The 19634-nt window shown below is 44.1% G+C and overlaps 1 long non-coding RNA gene and 1 pseudogene across 1 annotated transcript; one reads left to right on the forward strand and one right to left on the reverse strand.

Annotated features, from left to right (window-relative positions):
- Nucleotides 1-426: 426 nt before the first annotated feature.
- LOC114688298 lies at nt 427-6220 on the reverse strand (annotated as a pseudogene).
- A 10138-nt stretch (nt 6221-16358) lies between these two features.
- Nucleotides 16359-17762, forward strand: LOC119087129. Its single transcript, XR_005090573.1, has 3 exons — nt 16359-16671; nt 16988-17257; nt 17504-17762. It is a non-coding gene; the product is annotated as an uncharacterized LOC119087129 (long non-coding RNA).
- Nucleotides 17763-19634: the final 1872 nt, after the last annotated feature.

Consider the following 19634-nt stretch of genomic DNA (forward strand, 5'->3'; position numbering starts at 1 on the left):
AGTGATAACTTTCCCTCTGTGTCAGGGATGCTGGCACATGCCACCTCTTGGGATCCTTTTTACCACATCAAGACCAGGTTTCAGAGATGTGTCCTCTACGACAAACAGATACTCACTGTACTCAACCGTACCTTCAGGTGCATGATTCACACAAATTAGTACTCTGGAGTCCCCGTTGAGTTCATTGCCCGTTGCCAACTCAGTGAACTGCTCCCTACCTGGAAGGTGTCCTGGAAACCAGTTCAGACACTACACTCAACCAATGCTTCACACTGCACCAGGGGCTGTCATCAAGAACTCCATGATGATCAAGGTTTCTTGTAAGCCTGACTGCAATGGTGAGCATTGGTCATAAAGAAGTCCCATGTTCTGGTCTTGTAAAGGCAATACCCAGTATCAGGCCTGGCAAGGCCTACTTACCTTCCCACATTGGAGCAGAACAATGTTAATGTAAGGTCAAATGTGAGATATAAATCCCTCCAAGAGATTGGAAAATGATGCAAGATTCTTGGATCAGGAGGTGGGAGACAGCAAGGGAATCCTGGATGAAGGAGGCTATGGAGACAAAGACATAGACATCATCAGATCTGCCAAAGGACATGTCAGACAGGAGCGGCAGAGGACTCCACTGCATGATGGAGCCACCCTTCTCTGCTGCCAGACCCTTCTTCAGTAGCCCAGAATGGGAATTCCTTTTTAAAGCAGCCTCATAGTTCTCTACCTTGACGTATGCCAGGAACCATCAGAGCAGGGTCTTTCCTCCTCATGCTTGGCAATAAAACCAAAGTCACACTCCACTCTGTTTGAGACATTTGTTACTGGTCTCACTTTTTCAACACCCCTGACCCAGCAAAAGCTCCTTTTCTCCTGAGTCATTTCAGGTAAGCTCCTCTGGACAGACTCTACCCTCCTACAGGTCCTCTCATTCCCTCTTGATCCTTTCCACCTCCTTTCCCCTGTTCCTTCCCCTTATCTCCATTCTCCCATCTCCCACTGGATTTACAGTTCCTGCAGTTCTTCTGAAAGACAGTCAGAAAGCAGTTTGGAGGTGATGAAGGAATCAAAGAAGAGGAAGCCTGAGATCTATGTGCAAGTCTGTCCTGTTGTCAGAGGCAGCCCTTTTTGATGTCATGGAACTCTGGTCCCACAGGAACCAGGACAGATGTAGACATTCATTGGGTCGATGCTACACGTGACTCTCAGGGATGTTCAACAACAGTGCAGGGGCAGCAGTGAGGTGAAGGATGGGGAAGATGGCAGCTGAGACCCTAACCTGGAGGATGGATACTGGAACCTGTAGCCCTAACATATCATCACACAGGACACAGATTTCCAGCCTGGATCCTTCCTGTTGCACTACACCACACCAAGACTCTAATTCAAGTAGACCATTTCACTTTCCCCAAATAAAACCCAAAAGAATAAGGAAAGTGCCTCTCTTTGTGACTTCAACAGACAGGACTTACTCAGCACTGAGGAGGACGGGACTCCACTGACCAATAGTGCTTCATCTTTCTCCTGCTGCACCCCAGATCTGTAGGAGAGAACAGGATGTTATTTCCAAGACAGCATCCTACTTGTGTGCCTTGACACATGCTAGGAACCATCAGAGCAGGCCCTCTCCTCCTCATTGCTGGCTATTCCTAGCTCCCTCCCAGTCTGCACTTCAGGGGAGGTTTGTTCCTGCTCTAGACTGTGCATGGCCCCTGTCACATGTCAAAATACACACATCTCTTTCATGTTACTTTGTTGACAGGAAGTTCCTCAGGACAGACTGTACTCCTTATTCTACACCAACTCTCATGTCCCCTATTCCTGTCTCAATATTGTTTCCCAATTAGTCCTCTTTATCTCCTTCACCCACCTCCATTCTCCAGAGGATTTACACAGGTCTTGCTATTTTGTCCAAAAGGCAGTCACAGAGTAAGTTGGAGGGTTAAAGTGACCAAGATGATGAGCACCCGTGATTGATATGAAGTCCTTCCTGGTTGTAGAGGCTGCTGTTTTCCATGCAGTGTGAGTGGTCCTACAAGCACGACCAAAGCTAGGAAGGTAGAGGGTCATGGGGTCCATGTGCTTTATGACCCCCAATTGTCCCACAACAGTTCTGAAGCTGAATTTAGCTGAAAGAGATGCAAAGTGGCAGCTCAGACCCAATAGCTGGAGGATGAATGGGTCTCCACTGTCCTCTCTTTCCTTGAAGCCCCAGATGCAAGGGTTCAGGGCTCACCTTGGGGTGGGCAGGCAGCAGCAGCAGCAGCAACAGCACAGTGCTCTCAGTGCATGGGACATTTGCTTCCTCACTAGTTTCCAGACCCTGAATGGCCTGGATCCAGCTGTTGTGGGTGCCACCTGGGGCTGGTCACTGGGAATGTCTGGCCCTTGGAATGAATCTTCTTCACAGAAGCCCAGGTTTAGAAATCCTGTGGGTGTTGCATCCAAGACTGATTCAGGGAAAAGAGATTGCCAGGCAGGGAGTCAACAGAATTCCTGTTGACTGCAATGTCCTCTGCAGCAGTGTTGATGACGTCAGCCATAAGAGCATCTCTTTCTGGGACTGTGTTGTCTGAATAGGTCATCGCCTCCAGGAAGGAGAGTCTGTAGGGCATGGTGTAGCTTCTGCATGTTTTGTCTCTTTCTTCCACAACCTCCACCTTAATGTGACTCTTCCCAGCTTGTGTACCGGTTGTAAATGCTGGTTCACTGGCTCTCCTGGTCAAGGGGAGAGGGAGGCGAACAGGACCTGGAGGGCTGCTAGTTAACCAGGGCATCTGATCTTGCTGATGGCTGTCCCCACCACTCAGCTGATATTTGAGAATGTTGCATGTAGCCGTTACATGATTATCTTCTCGCCTGTGAGTTAGGGATGAAACAATCTCCTCACACGTATAGCCGATGGTGCACATGGTCTCCACGACCCTGGGCAGGATTTCTTTGGTGGCAGGCAGTACATGTTCTCGAATGGGGCCTAGACATGGTCGTTCCACAAGCTGACAGATTGTGAATCGGTACCAAGTAGGGACCATGAGTAGTCGGGCAATGATGATGTGACAGGGTTTTGACAGATGGTAAGGAATGGGACACATTGTGGTGGTGATGACCCTGTGCATACCTTCAAGGGTTTCTTCCATGTATGGAAAGTGCCCTGTGACCAGGACATACAGGACGATACCCAAGCTCCACATATCACCTGCCAGTCCATCATAGGGCTTTCTTGCCAAGATCTCTGGGGCCCAATAGAGCAAGGAGCCACAGATCTCCTCCAACATCTGCCCCTCTGTGATTTCAATTGCCATACCAAAGTCACAAAGCTTTGCATTTCCTGCTGCATCGACTAGGATGTTTTCTAATTTGATATCACGGTGTGCGATGTGTCTCTGGTGGAGGAAGTGAACCGCTGACACCACCTGCCGGAAAATCACTCTAGCCTCCTCCTCCTTTAGACAGCCCAGTGCCTGAGGCAGCTCTCCAGATCTTCTCCTGCCACATACTCCATAATCAGATAAGTGGTTGTCAGTGTGTCGATCATGTCAAAAAATCGAACGATGTTCCTGTGTTCTAAAGACTGAAGGATGTTCACTTCAGTGCTGATGTCAGCCACACTGTTGGTGTTTTTCTCAAGGACCTTGACAGCCACTCGTGCATGTGTGGGAAGGTGGCAGGCCAGCTTCACCTCCCCGAATGAACCACACCCTAGAGATGTTAACATCCTGAAATCCTTTTCAAGAATGTCCTCTTCCATGTGGCTGCCCATGGTGTTCTGCTCAATTTCAACCACTTTATCTTGTGGGCAATTTCAGACCCACACAATGCTAAAAGAAAAAGATTAATGCAGTTTTAGGAGGGAAGGCTATAGCTTGGAATTCTCTGTCATGAAATCTGAGATATCCCAAACAATCTAATGATGCTCTTCAAGGATATAAAAATACTAGAAGAGCCTAAACCCAAGGCAGTGGATAAGGAATAATAAGAAAGATCAGAGTTGGTATAAGTAAAGTTGGCATGCACAAGAAAATCCTGAGATCCCTGAAAGAATGAGCTGCTTCTCTTCAAGGATGTGCCACAATGCAATCCCTTAACAACGCTGATCAAGAGAGATCAGATACAAATTACACTATAGAAAAGTTGATGTTGTAACTGATACAACTGCAGTCCAGAGGGTCTTTCAGGGATGTTACAGTTTTTATGACTCAGGAAATTAGAAAATATGAAAGTAATTCCTAGACATGTGTGAATATTGAATTAATACAAAATAAAAACACTTAAACACAGAAGTCATAAGCAACAAGTTTGGACTGGCAACAAATAAAGCTCCAAACAAGGCAAAGCCAGATCTCATGGATCCCCTGAATCATTCAAAGATTTGCAGAAAAATGAAGACCAGGGTTATAGAAAATACTTCAAGAAAGAAAAAGCAAAGGAACACATCCAGACTCATCCCTGTGCCAATGTTATCCTGAATCCACCACCAAGTAAGCTCAACAAATGGAGCAAGTGTGAGCTCCTTTCCTTGACGAATGTAGATGTGAAAATCATTCATAAGAGTCCTTGATACTTCACCTCCATCATCCAACACACTAAAGAGCCCTCCATTCAAGGTCAGAATGGCAGAAGTAACATTTGTAACAAATGGAACAACAGCAAAGCACCTAAGGAGACTGTGGGGAGAATCCACTATGGTTATGTATTATAGTTCAATGAATTCAAACTCTAAACTAGTAGAACTATACCTTATAATATTATACTCAGCATATATTATAATATACACTGTTATAAATATTATATTATACATGTGTGTTACCCATAACACACATTATGTGTTTTATATATTTATTTAGTCCAGTAAATTTAAAAATGTTTTCTATAAAGGAGAAAAGAAACCAAAGGGAAATAAAAGGCTGAATTTTCAAAAATGAAAATTGGGTAACATTTATTGAGAAATTGATAAAATAAGTACAAATTATCACTAAAACAAAAAAATTTAATATAATGTTATTGCATCTTGTTATTCCATGTTCAGTTGCTATCCCTTGGAGCCTGCTCTTTTCTCAAGGGAAACAGAGGAGCAGTGGATCTGGTGGAGAGAGGAGCTGAGGGGCAACTGGGAGGAGTGGAGAGAGGGGAGGATGCAGTCAGGATGTACTGTATGAAAAAAGGTGAAATATAAAGAAAAACTGAAAAATATAAATATAAATACGACACAGGAAATCTAAATCTCAGGAGCCAAAACCAACACACTGGAAATCAACTTTCCAATCTCTACAACTAGCAACAATGACCGGCAAGTATTTCAGTAGTTCATAAAACTGAGGGAAGGCACAGTTTCAAGCACATTTCATAAAAGAGTTATTTCCCTAATTTCCAAACCATATGAGACATTTCAAAATGATCCTAGTATCAGGCAATATCCTTGACTGACAGATGGGAAAAACCTGAATGAGGGTAATTGATAGGTCACATAAAATTCAGCACCACGTTAATAAGACCAGACTTTATGCTCAAGACGTCTTTAACTAGGAACACTCAAGATTCATCAACAGCCAAAGAGCACAGCATACACACAACACTGAGGTAAGTCCTAATCAGACATCAGTGGAATGGAATGCCTAATTCAGGCGAAAACTTGGAATTAGTGAAAGTGTTACTACAAACATGCCAGTTCCACAAACACAAGTGTCACATTTTGTTCACTCCAGGTCATGAAGAGGCAGAGGCATAGCCTTTGTATAATAGGAAGTAACTGTCCAATTTAATGGAAAGTTACATGACATTAAATATGTAAAACATACAATAACACAGCCAAAAATGACAAAAAGAAGTTGATAGAAGGAAAATCAGTTTAAATGAATAAAAAGGAATTACAGGGGGAAATTACTACCAAAACCAATCATGTAAATAAAGAAATGCTGGGTGGTGATGGCACAAGCCTTTAATCCCAGCACTTGGGAGGCAGAGGCAGGTGGATCTTTGTGAGTTCGAGGCCAGCCTGGTCTACAGAGCAAGATCCAGGAAAGGCACAAAGCTACACAGAGAAACCCTGTCTCGAACCCCCTGCCCCCAAAAATAAAAAGAAATAAGTAATAGCCAATTGCCAAAAGGCCAAACTGAGAACTTGGGAATCAAACTCACTATGTCCAGATCCAACAGGTCAGGGAAAAGGTCAAGTATATGGGGGAAATAACTGAGTCCAACTGCTCTCCCACCAACCAACCGATTCTCCAAAGTACAGACAAAACTCAGCCTCAGGCAGTGCCTTTTGATTGGCTAGTATCTAGCTTGCCTCACAAGGACTCTGTGTGATGTCACATGCAATGGACCAATCATGGCTTGGCAAAAAACCAAAGTGATTTTTTAAATTATTTTTCAGTTAAATTATTAAATTATTTTTTCCATCCATGTTCTTACCCCAAGGACTAATTCCCTTAGCAGAGAGGGCTGCTATGTATCCCCATCCCACTCCTCTTACTTTCCAAGAAGCCAAGATAGATTCATTGCTGTCATACAGTCACACATTGACCATATCCCTCCCACCCATCCTGTGAATATACCATGAACCCTTCAAGTAGCCTAAGTTTCAGATCCCATTTTCTGTCAAGTAGCATAGGTCTCAAATTAACCAAGCCTGCTTCTTGGTGTGAAGCAACTCCTTTCCCCTAAATACCATGAAGTTCATGAAGACACACTTTTTCTGGTGGGAATAAAACTCCTTCAGTGTCCAGTGCATCATTACTAATAACCTTTTGTCTGAAAGGAAGATCTGTCCACACATCACTGTCCTTCTGTAAGCTCTGGCCATTCCTTCCCTCCCCTGATAAAAAATAGAAAATACATCCAAGAAGGAGGGAAATAATAAATCAAAAGGAAAATTAAAGTCTGGGAAATAAAACTAGATAAAACACTCTGAAAGTATTGAGTATCAAGGAAGACTCATACAGTGACCAGAACAATTCACTGATGAATTATATCATCTCAATATCTAACAGCAATGTTCTCCAGATATTTCAGTATCCTATAAGTCTGAGGGAAAGAGCATTTTCAACTTTTTCTCATAAAAGATGCATTACCTTTATTCTCATACCAAGTAAATAAAAGGTAAAAAGAAGCCAATATCAGGCAATATCCTTGACTAACATAAATTAGAAAATCCTTAATGAGAGATAGCTCACACCAAATTCAATAACACTTTAAGAAGACTATACTTTGCCAGGTGGTGTTGTAACATGCCTTTAATCCCAGCATTCAGGAGGAAGAGGCAGGCAGATCTATGTAAGTTCAAGGCCAGCCTGGTCTACAGAGCAAGATCAGGACATGCACCAAAACAACACAGAGAAACCCAGTCTTGAAAAAATGAAAAGAAGAAGAAGAAGAAGAAGAAGGAGGAAGGAGGAGGAGGAGGAAGGAGAGAGGAGAAGAAGGAGGAGAGAAGGAAGGAGAAGAAGAAGAAGGAGAAGAAGAAGAAGGAGACCATACTTCATTTTCAGGATTTCTTAACCTAGGAACATTAGGATTTGTCCACACATACAAATTGACACAAAGCAGAACATACACACAACATTGAGGTAAGTCCTATAATCAGACATCAAAGGAATGAAATGCCTTTTTCAGGAAAACTTTTGGAACTAGAGAAAGTGTTACTTCAAATATTCCAGTCCACAAACACAGTTGTCACAAGTTGTGAACAAGCAGAGAGAAGAACCTTACATCATTTGGAAGTACTTGTCACATTCAATGTGTGGGTAAGTGAAATAGACCATGTAAATATGATCAAAATGCAAAATAGTCAGATATGGGAAGTCATGATCAAATTACTCATGCTATAGAGATAATATATACCACCATATGTGTGAATTACACAAGACCAAAGGCAAAAAATGACAAAGAAAGAAATTGATTAAAGGAAAATGAGGTGAAATAAGGAAAAAGCATTTGCAGGCAAAAGTAAAAACCCAAACCAAAGATGTAAATAAAGCAATAAATAGACACCAAATGACAAAAGCCCAAACTGAAAACCTGGGAAATATACTTACTAAGTCGAGATCTGACAGGCTTGAAAAGCCCAAACCTAGGAGAAACAACTGAATCCAACTGCTCTCCCATCAACAGACTGCTTCTTTGAAGTACAAAGACAAAACCCAGCCCTAGGTGGCACCCTTTTATTGGCTGATATCTAGCTTACATCACTTGGACTCCATGTGATGTCACATGCAATGGTCCAATCAAAGCTTAGCAAACTCCATAGTGATTTTTCATTTTTTTCTCTCACATTCTTGTTTCCAACCACTCAAATACTAATTTTTCTCATGTGTGGTCTAATAGTTGGCAAAGATATACTTACAAGAGACAGGGTTTATTTAACTTCAGATTTATAGAAACACAAGTCAACACAATGGGAGGAAATAATGGTTTGGACATCAGCAGAGTTGTCCAGTTGATTATATGGCATTTGTCAACTCAATATTCTTCTGACATTAATACAGATTTAAGTTGCCCCAAAATTCCATGTTCCTATGTGATGACTGCTTCATGGAGTTTTTACAGTAACAGACAAAGAGAATCATAAATCAGGGCGAATGTCACATACGTTGTGGAAACATTAGGGGGTGAGTTAAAGCAAAGTGGGAGTTCTATTGGCCTCAGATGCTGCCTAAGGACATCCTCAGATTTTGATTGGTTGGAAAGTAGTGCTCTGTTTGTCTATTCCAATGAGTCTACCCAATGGTCACAAAAATGTTGGGTAATAAATGGTTATGGAATGTGCTATAGATGTCCTAAGGTAATTTGGCTCTGAGTTTGCACCATCCCAACCTCCCTGAAATTGCTGAAGTTCATCAATTTATTGGCTGTCAGAGGATGTATATACATAGTTTTCATTCTGAGATCATTTATTCACAGTATATACAATGGGAAATTACCAAGATGTTATGGTTGAGTCCGATAACTAGGCTCTAAGGAGATGGGTCAGTTGGTATAAAATACACACCACGAAAACATGAGGACCTGAGTTTGATTCCCAGAACCACATTAGAATAAAGAAACAAGAGCTGGACTTGGAGGTGGAGAGGAAATAAAGATGAATGGATCCCAGAGCTCACTGGCCAACAAGCCCAGCCACAGGCAGTCCTAGGTCAGTGAGGGATCTTATTTCCCAGAATATCACCTGAGAGATGACACCCGAGGCTGACTGCTGGCCCACACATACACACCCACACACACACAAGACAAAAACCAGTTACTTATACACCTTTTTCACTGATGTTCTCAGGCTTTTGTCTAGTTAGGAATTATCAAGATGTGTTTAAGTATCCACTGTTAAGGTATTTGAAATGAGCATTTTATAAGCAACTGCTTTAATACCCTATGTCTCTGTGGCTAGCAATGGGTGGGGCTCTGTATCTGAACTTTATATATTGTACACAAGCTTATAGGGTTCTTTTTGTGTAAGCTTAATATATGCTAAGAAACTAATAAGGGCTATTTTACAAATATGTAAAAGTCTGTATTATACCTGGACCCCAACATACAAAGTAGCCAGTGAAGTTCTTTGGACATGTCTGTTATTCCTCAGCAGTGCCATTCAAAGAGAAAACCTGCTGTTCAGATTGTCTTCTCTGTATCTACTCACCTGGATAGAACAAGTAGTGTGCTATCGCATGTTTCTGCCTGTCACCAACACTAACCATGTGAGTGTTCCAATTGTATCACGAATCTGTAAGCAGAGGTAACTGAAGATGCTCTAGTAGTGTGCACTCCAAGCAGTGCCTTTAAAACAACTGAAGGGTACTGGACACCTAAGGAGGCATCTGCAGTTTTCTTTAAGTATTTGCTCTCAGGGGCTTGAGAGATGGCTCAGTGGTTAAAACCACTGGCTGCCAGCCAGGCAGTCGTGGCGCATGCCTTTAATCCCAGCACTCAGGAGGCAGAGGCAGACAGACCTCTGTAAGTTCTAGGCTGGGCTGGTCTATAGTGTGAGTTCCAAGACAACAAGGGCTACACAAAGAACCCTGTCTTTACAAGTCCCCCCAAACAACAACAGCAACAACAACAACAAAAATGGAGTCACTACCGCCAGTCCTCTCATGAACAGCTAAGACCGAGGGAGTGTGGAGAAGTGATCCTTGTACATGGGCGCCTGCCCGGCCTTGAGTGTTCCTGTGTGGGGTCCATTTCTGTTATTTGTTTGGACATAGGCCTTTTCACCTGAAAATTCAGTACTATAAAGGGACACTGAGGCAATGTAATTATCCTGGAAACAGCAAAGGTACTCCAAAGAGACACTGTGCCTCCCTGATTGGATACAAGGAGATTGAATCAATGCAGCTCAGAAATAATTGGAATCTCTCCAGGAATTCCATGCAGGCAAGGGAAAGAGACTGAAGCCTGGTGCTGGACTGAAGAAAAACTTGGCTCCCCAAACGATTCAGAGAGTTCTGGTCACGTATCAGATCACTCTGCAGGAGACACTGGAGCAGAGGGAGCCATGGCTCAGTGGTGGGCTCGACCACACCTTCATCAGGACTGCTTAGTTTGCATACTTCCTGCTTCACATTTAAAACTCTTATGTCAGGACCCTGAATAAGGAGTAGAGTGTCACTGGACCCCATTATTTGTTCCTCTTCTGAATGTGGCTACATGGACTAAATCTCCTTTCTCTGCTCTCACTCACTATGTAGATAGGCCAGACTGGCCTTTAAACTCACGGTTTAAATCGAGTGCTGGGGGAAAAGGCATGCATCATCACACCCAGTCTTTCCCTGCTCTTCACTGCTGTCTGCCAGGCTTATAGAGGATGAGTGGCCAAAGTAGAAGTTTTTAGAGGGCTCAGGGCCCAGACTCTGACCCTAACAATCTCCCCACACACAGAGCATCCCTGTCTGTATGTTATCCTATGAATAGCTATCAGGTGGATGTCTGGGAAACAGGAGCAGAATTTTGAGGAGCTGAGGTGTCAGGAGGCAAGACAAGTTGTGGGTCTGACTGGTGGATTTCCGGGTCAAGAAGCTCCCAATACTAACCCTGAGATACACACCAGGCTCCCCTGAATACCTGGACAAAAGAGGAGAAATCAGATCAGGATGGGGCTGAAGTCTCAGACCCACCCTTTTTTAAGTGAACATCATCTCCATGTGAACACAGATTGGGACGGGGCTGTCATGCAGGGCCACCCAGCATACACAAGGGCTTGGTTCTCCTTGAACATGAGACAAGTCTCAGCACTCTGGGGTAAAGGTAAAGATATCTGGAAATCTGCCTTTGAAGAACTTCCATCAATTACCCCACCACCCTCTGAGCCCCAGAAAAGCAACTGTCAGTCCTGATGTGGCCCACGCTTCTGCAGGAGGGGGCACCTTTCACACAGACACAGGCACCTGCTCTGCAGAGAATCAAATAAATGGAAAGCTACAGCCTCTGATTTTATCTCAACAACCTATCAAGGACATCCCGTCAGCATCCTGGAATACAGCTCCACCCATCTGCCCATCCCCCCCATCTGTCTCCATAATTGCACAGCTGTAGTAAAAATAAGTGTGGCCAATATTTGAGGTTCTTGGTACAATAGTTTCATTAATAGGACAGAAATAAATGATACTCACCACCAAGTTGTACAAAATAACCCAGCTGGAAACTTTACTGGCTAGCACTGATCATGGTTTCTGCAATGGGCCACTCTGTGATCACAAAGAGCAAAAATGGGCTGAAGAGATGTCTCAGTGGTTAAGAGCACTGGCTGCTGTGGTGATATATTGTGTCCCCCAATATATTGTGCACCCTAATAAGGTTTATCTGAGGATCAGAGGAAAAAGCCAGCCACTATAGTAAACATAGAGGTCACTCAGTGGTAGCACACACCTTTAATCCTAGCTTTCAGAAGGCAGAGATCCGTTCGGATCTCTGTGAGTTCAAGGCCAAACTTGAAACAGAGCCAGGTGTGGAGGCACACGCCTTAAATACTAGTTAACCATAAATGTCTGGAGGTCTGTACAGACAGACAGGAAATGACAGAGCTGGGCAAGAAGAGAAAGTGATGTAGCTGGGCAGAGACAGAAAATGAGATGGCAGAACAGAAAGGCATATAGGCTTGGGTATACAGGAAGTAGGTCTCTTTGGAGACTGAGGTATCGGTGAAGTGAGGTTGTTTGTGGCTTGTTCTATTCCTCTGATCTCTCAGTTTTTCACCCCAATATCTGACTCCAGGTTTTTTTTTTATTAATAAGATGGTTTAGCAATTCATCTTACAGGCTGTTCTCATAGAGGACCAGGTTCAATTCCCAGCACTGACACAGCAGCTCACAACTATTCATAACCCCAGTTCCAAGGGATCCAGCACCTTTTTCTGGCTTCCGTGGGGATGACTGATATGCACTGCATAGAAACACATGCACTCATACATGTAAAATAGTAAGATAATTTCTAAAAAAAACAATTAATTATGTAAATGTTCATTGTGCATGCTAATGTGTAACATGAAGATATTGTCATATACATACATCATTACATTGAGCATATCCCCTCCCATACATCCTTCTATTCCCATTAGTCCTTTCGAATACCACTGGGCCTTTTTAACTCCCTCTATATTTCATGCTATTTATACCAATATAAATTTCTGTATTTCTATAAAATCTAGGAACCCTTTCTATACTGACATGTTCCTGGGCACTTGTAAGTGGGTCCTCTGTGTGCCCTTGTGATGTGGGTGTGAGGACATGGGCACATGTCCCTATTTGTGCCTTTACCTCCGGTGACAGTGGTATGGGGTTTCTCAGGTATGGGGAATCTGTGAACATATACACATGATGACATAGTAGGAAATTGATGCTAGAATGTTCTACAGGGAGCAGGTTGGGACCGTGGGAAGACCCTAAGAGAAAATTACTCTTTTCCTGGAATGCACGTGGTATAGAGGTAATGGATTGGAAACCTCTTCTGCCTTCTCAAAGCTGAGGGTCTGGCTGAAGCCAGGCTTCCCAGGTCAGTGTGTGGCATGGGCCTATGGACACCACTGTGTCCCACTGTTCACATGGAAAGGCAGAAGGAGAGAAGTTGGCAGCCCTGGTCAGCCCTAGAGAAAGCCTATGTGGAGGAGGCATAGGCTGGAGACTCCCAGGAAGAGACCTCACATTCTTAGCATTATTACAGATGGAACTCAGACTCCTGGTTACCAGGTAACCAGATCCCAGCAGTAGCCTCAGCTGACTCACTTCTCTGGAGGCCCTTGAAAATTCAGATTATTGTCCTGTTTCCAGACTTCTGGCAGCTCAGGGCACCAAAACAAAAGCTAAGAGTCCTGGCTTTGGCCACCTTTGGAGATGCTGGGTGTGCTTTGTTTTTCAACACTTCTGGCCATTTTCCCACAGGAAACCAAGGTAACACAGCCTGTAGTAGGAAACCTTTCAGGTCCTCTTGATTCACTGAAGTTCTTGACTAGGTCTGTGTTCCTGTGAGAACACTAAGGAACATTCTTTATGCACACTTTTCACTTCAGTGTGTGGTAATGGGTTGTTGATGACTCTGAGTTTTCACATTTAAATCACCCTTCCTACCTTCCTTGGTCATTCCTCAGAATAAGAGGTAGCTGCATAAGCCCCCCTATGTCCAATGCCAATCACCCAAACTACCTGGAAAAATCATCAAGTATATCCCAACTGCCCTTAAGAACCAGGATCATGGGGTTGGGAATTTAGCTCAGTGGTAGAGCGCTTGTCTAGCAAGCACAAGGCCCTGGGTACAATCCTCAGCTCCAAAAAAAAAAAAAGGACAGAAGACAACTGTCTGTAACTCCAGTTCCAGAGGACCCAGTACCCTCACATAGACATACATGCAAACAAAACACCAATGTAAATAAAATAAATCATTAAAAATAAGAAGAACCAGAACTGTACCTTCATTTATATTGTTCTGGCAGTAAACCCGAAGTTCGCTGCCACCTGGGAGATGTTGGACCCAATAATGAAAACGTGAGTGGATATACAAGTTCAGGTTCTCAAGCCTCCTGGTTTGGTGTGAGGAGGACTCTGCTCTTCTCTGGGACTGTGTGCTCTCACAGCACATATATGATTTTACCCTGGCATCATTGGTCCTGGGCCTGGACCTTCAAAGTGACATGGCCAGAGGTGGGGTGGAGGAGACAACTCCAGATTGTGTCATTCACTTTCCCCAAGAAGTGTCAATCACTGTCCTTTCTTATGCCTTGAGCAGAGCCTTTCCCCATTTGTATAAAAGGTTTTAGACACTATCTAGATTTGATGGGATTAATGGAGCCAGGTACGGGTCCCTGGGGCCACTCAAGAAGCTCCATACCAACCAAGAAACCTAGCAAGGAGGAGCTTAGGTTTCTCTTATTGAATGAAGATCTTTGAAGAGCTGTGACCAGAGGCTCATTCCCAGGCCCTCAGCATGGAAGTCAGAAGAGTGCAAGGAGCCCTGAGACCCTCACCCCCTTCCTCCACCACATTCAAGTAGCTCCTTCTAGATCTCTTGGTGAGTTGGGGACAGATGGCTATAGAGGTGACCTAGCAGGAGGTTTCTCTGGTCCTGCCGGGACAAATCTCTCCCACTTGTGGTCCCGCAGCCACTTATAAAATAATCACTCAAAGCTGGGCAGTGATGGCGCACACCTTTAATCCCAGCACTTGGGAGGCAGAGCCAGGCGGATCTCTGTGAGTTCCAGGCCAGCCTGGGCTACCAAGTGAGTTCCAGGAAAGGCACAAAACTACACAGAGAAACCCTGTCTCGAAAAAAAAAAAAAAAATCACTCAAAGGCTTCATATTAATTAAAACTCTATGGCATATGGCTCAGGCTTCTTGGTAGCTAGGTCTTATAACTTAACTCAACACATTCCTATTAATCTGTCTTGCCACGTGGCTTCGTGGCTTACTGGTACTTTCACATCTTGCTTTTCCTGGCAGCAGCTTTCAGCTTCTGCCCCGACTCTACCATTTTCCTACTTGTATTGCTGCTTGTATATCCCATCTGCCTCTAAGCTGTCTTGCCATAGGCCAAAGAAACTTTATTTATTAACTAATGAAAACAACACATATTTACAGCACACAGAAAGATATCCCACAGCGCTTCCCCTTTCCTGCTAAATCAAAGAGAAAGGTTTTAATTTTAACATTCTAAAATAATAGGGCTGGAGAGATGACTCAGATGTTAAGAGCACTGGCTGCTCTTCCAGAGGTCCTGAGTTTAATTCCCAGCAACCACATGGTGGCTCACAAACATCTGTAATGAGATCTGGTGCCCTTTTCTGGCCTGCAGGGATGCGTGCAGACAGAACATTGTATACATAATAAATAAATAAATAATAAAATAAAATAATATACAACAAAATAATTATCAAGCCAGAATTACAGTTTCAATATCTAGTGTATTCACATACAGGTGACAGCCTCATGGAGTGCCACAGGTATGGATCCTTCTGGCCTCACTGTGTGAAGGGACAGCAAACAAAGAAGTCAGTGGGTTTTGAGTGAAGAGGGAGGCAAGAACCCACATGTGGAGTTCCAGGATGTTTGGGGTGGCTATGGTTGAGGACTAAGTAATTACCAGTCACCCTCCTCTTGGGATTCCCACTGGAGGCATGGTACCAGAGACTTCACCTGCAGGTGGAGGAAAAAACAAAGACAGAAACAGAGCGCTCCAATGGTCTCCTTGGTTCTGAGTAGCAGAGGGTTGGATGGAACCTGAAGGGCCCTTGGGGAATCTATCCACACCACAGCCCATCCCAGTTTACCTAGTCCATCCTCTAAGGGAAAGAAAGGGTCTGGTGTGGACCCCTCTCTATATAGCCCCCCACCATATGGACACTATGCCCAGCAGCACATGGGAGGACAGCATTTGCCTCCTCTGACAGGGACCGCTGCTGTGCTGGTGAAGACAGGCCAGGCTTCAGATTCTGCTTTCCACTGACCTGCTCTCTTCTGTGGTGTCAGGTGTTCACTTCTGGGACTCTGGAAACAAAAGTGCCCCAAGGATTCTTGTTAGTCTCCAGATCCAGCCAACATGAAGCAGCTATTAAACTGCACATGGCAAGCACTGCCTTCTCAGACTTATGTGTCTGGGCCTGGGAAGGTTTCCCTTATCTGTTAGTGACCACTGATTTCTGATTCTACTTCCTGCCAACCTTCTCTTTCCTATATCACTATATTAGGCTTGATGTCCATGTGGCTTAGAAAACACCCCCAGGACTTGTTTGATTATCCAGACCTTGCTGTTGTGAAGAGGCGGTTGAACTACATAAGTCTAAATGTGTCTTAGTCTGTTGTCACTATCCAAGCCAAGGATCTCCTCTCAGTGCTGGAGGAGCACAGTCCCAAAAGGGTGAAGAGGCCTGGGGTAGGTAGTGTGAAGGTAGGAGGTGGTTTCAGTGGTGGGTGGTACCAGGGAATTCTCCAGATGCTTTGGCCTAGTAGTAGAACTGGACACCAGTCAAGTGAGATGTCCTGTTGTCAGGAGGGTGAATAGGGATTGTCTGACATGACAGACATTGTGTTATGTTCTAGGCCATCTCTGGGAAGCTCACCTCATCCTGAAAACTTGTAAGGTACCTCCACTAATGTTCCATCTATTTCTATCCTTAGGTTGTGGGCTATTCAGGTCAACAACTCCAGAAGCCCCAATGCATGATGACTCAGGGATGGGAGACATTCTGCATGGGACCAGCATCTATGGTAGGTTCATAAGGAGATTTGAAATTCTGACAGGACACTAAGCTCATGGACCTGTTAGTTGGAGAACCAGCTGTGCCAGAAGCTCTATACACATATGTAAGATGATGACTGTAAAAATTACCCCAGGTGTTTTGTTATGATCCACATCTGATCATGGTGAAGCAGCTGTTGAATTGCCCATGGCTCAACTGGCCTTTCTCAGAGGTAGTTATCCAAGCCTAGACAGCAATGGCATAATGTGATAGAGACCACTGCTGCATTGTGGAGAGAGGACAGGATTCTGATCTGCTTCCTGACAACCTGCTCTCCTCTGCAGTACTGGTGAAGAGAATTAAGGCTTCTGACTTGATTGTCCAACACCCTGCTCTTCACCAACCATGCATCTCTTTCTGAGATTGTGGATGGATAAAATGGCCTGAGGATTTTTGTAAGTCTCCAGTCCTGGTCAGCCTGAACCACTTGATTAACTATATCAATCACCACATGGATTCCTCAGCTATGGTTGTCCACATAAAGGATCTCTTATCACAGCTGGCAGAGGAAGAATTCAAGAATGTAATTCCTGAAGAAGACAAAGAGGCCTGGGGTAGGTGCATGTTAAGGTAGGAGGTGGTTTCAGTGATGGGTTCCAGCAGGGAATTCTCCAGAAGCTTTGACCTGAACCAGAGCCTGACACCAGAAGGGGAGACATCCTGTTTTGGGATCAGGGACTTGGGATTCTCTGGTATGAAAAAGGTCTTGTGTGACTTGCAAGGCCATCTTGGGGAAATTCATCCCATTCTGGAAACTTCTAGGTTGCCTCCAATAACGGTTAATCTCTTTCTGTCCTTAGGTTGTTGGGCTCTTCAGGGCAGCAACCCCTGAATTCCAACCTCAGGATCAGTCAGGGAAAACAGAAACTCTAAAAAGATACTAGCTTCTCTGAGAGCAACATGGAGGTCCATCACCCCAAGAGGATATTACGTTTATGGATAAGGCTGCAAAGGAACCAAGTATACCACAAGCACATCCATCGTTTGCTTTTTGTGTGCTTAGATCAGGTTCTGACCAAATCCTCCTCTGCTAGGGACCACTGCTGTCTGTCGCAGAGAGATAAGGCTTCTGTCTATACTTTCCTTCAACATCAGCAGCCCAATGTTTTTTTTTTCTGGGATTGAACGTAGAAAAAAATGATCACAGGCATTTTGGAGTTTCCAGATATGGCCATACTGAACCAAGTGATGAACTGCATGAGTCTTCACATGGCTACATCATGCCAACTCTCCATGTCCAGAATGCCCTATCACAGCTGGTAGAAAAATAGTATAAGAAGTCAAGGCCTGAAGAAGATGAGGAGGCCTGGGGTATGAGCTCCCTCCTGTGGTCACACACTCGTCTTGTTGGTCAAAGTTCTATAGATCTCTTGCAGTTTCTCCTGGATGTCAGGGTGAGTATCTAGCTCATACACAAGGAAGGACCTCGTAGCCAGCAGAAATAAAAATAGTTGACTGGGCAATGATCTCCACACCAGAGAGAACTAAAAGAAGAGAAGACAGTGCAGTTAAGCACCCAAAGATCTAGTGCGAAATATGGAAAATCCACTTAGAATCACCCAGAGATTGGCACAGCCAGGAGAGGAGGACAGATGATGTCATCCACCTGATTGTACTCTTAAATACCTGCTCCTCACACCAGACAAGTGGGCACTCCTGAGACAGTAATCTTGCTCAATATACACATGTGCCTCAGATGATCCTAAAAGTGCTTTAGCATACACGTGTGGTGTCTCCCATGAGAAAAATATAAATTATTCTGTGTAACATGTGCTGCAGGGACTGGACAGATGCCTAGAGTTAAAGTTCTCACCACACAAGCAGAAGGACTGGAGTTCAGATTCCTCTGAAATCCATGTGAAATGCCAGGTGTGCCTAGAAGCCTGCCTGCAGTTCCAGCCTCAAGGCAGAGCCCAGGCACCCACAAGCATGACTAGCCATATTGGCAAGCTTGAGTTTTGTTGGAAGAGACTCTACTTCAGTGAATAAGTTGAAAGAGTAATCAAGGATGATCCCCAGTATTAGCCTGGGGCTTCTACATGCACATACATGCATGCACAGCCACACACATCTGTGCATATACACCTGCAAAAGCACACATGCACATACAAGTACAACAAGCACTTACATACTTGAAAATGGAAAATAATAAAATGTACTGGACATTGTTACTGCAGTTTTTCTTGTTAAGTTTTCTTTGTAGGAAAAGGTCAGTGGTATCCCACTTAAAAAAATTATAATGCCATGGTTTTATTTACAGGCAGATAGGAAGACATGTAAAAACAATGAGAGGAGGGGCTAGACAGACAGGTCAGCATTAAGGGTGTTTACTGCTCTCACTGAGGATTGGAGTTGATATCCCAGCACCCATATCTAGTTGCTTACAAATGCCTGTAACTCCAGATGCAAAGGATCTGGTGCCCCCTTCTGGCCTCTGTGAACACACACATGTACACACATACAACTAAACAAAACAAAAATGTAAATAATAATAACAACAATAATAAAGGAAAAGAAGTGTATTTACACAATAGTAGAAATGGAGATCTTCAACTCAGATTAAAGTAAGGGGCACACATTAAACCAAGGCTGCCAGGAAACATCACCATCACATGGACACTGCCTGACTCTGTCTCAGAGTGCTGGGATTAAAGGTGTGCACCACCACCGCTGGGCTGGGGCACACACTTGATTGCACGTCAAGAGGCTCCCAAGTAACCTGCTGCTTGGGTCAACCTCACACTGCAGTACACATTTTCTTACACAATTCTAGACAACTCCAGGGCTGCAAGCCACAGCAACACAGCCACTGCTGAATTACAAGTCCTTCAGACTTGCTTTCCCCAGAGAAAGGCAGATTGTCTGAATACTTTGACACATCACAGCTAGATGCACTCACATTTTCAGGAAAGCCGAAAGTGGTAGAAGACA

Source organism: Peromyscus leucopus, unplaced genomic scaffold (genome assembly GCF_004664715.2).
Source record: "Peromyscus leucopus breed LL Stock unplaced genomic scaffold, UCI_PerLeu_2.1 scaffold_1356, whole genome shotgun sequence".
In the NCBI taxonomy this organism is placed as follows: Eukaryota; Metazoa; Chordata; class Mammalia; order Rodentia; family Cricetidae; genus Peromyscus; species Peromyscus leucopus.